The 2,706-nt window shown below is 40.8% G+C and overlaps 1 pseudogene; it reads right to left on the minus strand.

The window, feature by feature from the left end:
- Positions 1-197: 197 nt before the first annotated feature.
- On the minus strand, positions 198-1,305 carry LOC100950926 (annotated as a pseudogene).
- Between the last annotated feature and the right edge of the window lie 1,401 nt (positions 1,306-2,706).

Genomic DNA, 2,706 nt, shown 5'->3' on the forward strand with positions numbered 1-2,706 from the left:
AAAACTAGCTTATCTCTGTTATACAGAGTTGTGATATAAAAATTATTTATAGGCTTCATGTTTCAGAAATCAGGTAGCTACACTGTAATCCTCCTGAAGAAACTTTCTTATGAGGCCTATGTGATAGAAAGAAGAGAAATAACTAAAATAATTAAAATATCTTCTGACTAAAATGATTGAGACTATGAAAGGAATGTTTAGTTTCCTCCACAAAGAGACACCAAGATTTTTTCATAATCTCCCTTGGTTTCATCCATGATGGCTTGGCAAAGAGAGACGCCATACATCTTCTGATAGAATGCTTTGATATCATTCGTGTCAACTTCAGAATGGGAAACCATAATCCTGATCAATTCCTTATGACGAGTTCCAACACCCTTCATGGCATGATGAAGCTTCTGGGCAAAGAAAGCTGGTTTGCTGGTAGCGCACTTCACAATGGCTGTGAGGCATTTCTCAATGTCACCTTTCATCTCCAGGTCCAGAGCTTTGTTCATGTCATGCTTACTGTACTTGGTATATTTCTGAAACACTCTGTGAAGATGGGGGTAGCTCCTGGTGGTAAGAAGGGTAACAAACACGTTGGTATCTGTCCCCTTTCTCTTTTCTCTTGCTTCATATAAGGCCTGGGCATCCATATCAGCCAAGTCTTCATTCACACCCAAATCCTCACTTCGGCCACCCTTAGCAAAAGAAAGCAAAGCATTCCAGAAATCTCCAGATGTGTCTGAGGTTATATCTTTGGCCAGATCTCTTTTCAGTTCATCTCTGTAGACTCTGTTAATTTCTCTGATTTCTTTGTTACTTCTTGATGTCAGTATTTCAATCAGAGTGAAGTACTGATTCAGTTCCAAGGCCCTTCATGGCAGCACAGAGTTCATCAGCATTGAACTGTGCTGGGGTTTTTAGAGGTGCTAAAGCAACTTCCTCCAGGTGGCCTGTAAGGGCCTTCTTCAGCATTTCATCCAGGGGTTTTCCCTTCTCCTGGAGATATGCCGCTTTGATCTGTTGATGCTGAGCATTGGTTCTCTTAGTTAGTATGTCAATGATGGTCCCTTCATCTACACCTTTAACCATCAGGGCTTGGTGGATAGCTGCAACATCTGCAGATGGATCGAAGGAAGGATAGGGGCTCACTGCCGACCCAGGACCACCTTTGGATGACTTCACAGTATTAAGGTACTGCTGCTCTTCATTTTCAATGAACCAGGCCTGCTTGAGGAATTCTGATACCATTGCCATTTTTAAAGAAGTGTCTGTGTTTCAATCCTCTTCCAGAGAACTAAACAGAGATTCTGCTCTGAGGGTTTCTAGCCTTTTTAATTCTGTGAAAGCAAAAAGTAGAAACCTAATAATCACATGTATATGTAAAAATAAAAAACAAAAAACAAAGAAGCCTTGTAACTAGCCAACAAATATATGAAAAAATGCACGATGTCACTAATCATCAGGAAAATGTAAATCAAAATCACAAGGCTTCAACTCACACTGATAACAAGTGTTGGTGAGGATGTGGAGACATGGGGACCCTAGAGCACTGTTGGTGGGAATGTAAATTAGTATAACTATATGGGAAAAAGTATGGAGGTTCCTCAACAGCTTAAAAATAGAACTACCACATCATTCAACAAGCCTAGTACAGGATATATACCCAAAGGAAATAAAACCAGTGTGTCAAAGTGGTATCTGCACCCCCATGTTCATGGTGGTATTATTCAGAATAGCAAAGGTATGGAAGCAACCTGTATACCTGACAATGGATAGAAAGACAAGGAAACTGATGTGTCATATGCACATGTACAGTAGAACCTCCATAGATGACCACCTCCTTAAGTTGACCTAATTTTTGGAGATGGACATGCACCACAGGTACTCAATGGAAGTTCCTTATGTTGACAACCTCCATATGTTCCCCTGGAGGAAGTTCTACTTACAGAAGTTCTACTGTATATATAAGAAGCAGACTTTCCTGCCATTTTTTACAACATAGATGAACCTGGAGGCCCTTATGCTGATGGAGGTAAGCAGGACATGGAAGGAAAAATGCTGTATGTTCCCACTTACACGTGGAATCTAAAAAAGTGGAACTCATAGGAGCAACTAGCAGAATGGTGGTTGCCAGTGGTCGAGGGGTGGGGAAAATGGAGATAGATTAGTAAGAGGGTATGAACTCTGTTATAAGATGGGAAAGTTCTGAGGATGCAATGTAAAGCATGGTGACCACAGTTAACTCTACTGTACCGTTTACGTGAAATTTGCTAAGAGAGTAGTTATTGTGCCCTCACCCCATCCTACATACAAAATGGGAATGCTATAGCAATGGATGTGTTAATTTGATTGTGGTAATCATTTCACAATGTGTATGTTTATAAAAACATCATGTTTACATTTTTTTTTTTTTTTGAGACAGAGTTTCACTCTGTTGCCCAGGCTAGAGTGCCATGGACTCTGCCTAGCTCACAGAAACTTTAGACTTCTGGGCTTAGCCTCCTGAGTAGCTTGGGCTACATGTGCCCAGCACAACTCCCAGCTAATTTTTCTACTTTTTATTAGAGATGGAGGTCTCACTTTTGCTCAGGCTGGTCTTCAACTCCTGAGCTGAAGCAATTCTCTCACCTTGGCCTCCCAGAGTGCTAGGATTATAGCCATGAGCCACCCCACCTGGCCTGCATTATATTTAAAAAAAAAAAATATATACACACACAT

The sequence above is a fragment of the Otolemur garnettii genome, unplaced genomic scaffold (genome assembly GCF_000181295.1).
Source record: "Otolemur garnettii isolate 467f Iridium unplaced genomic scaffold, OtoGar3 scaffold00054, whole genome shotgun sequence".
Taxonomy (NCBI): domain Eukaryota; kingdom Metazoa; phylum Chordata; class Mammalia; order Primates; family Galagidae; genus Otolemur; species Otolemur garnettii.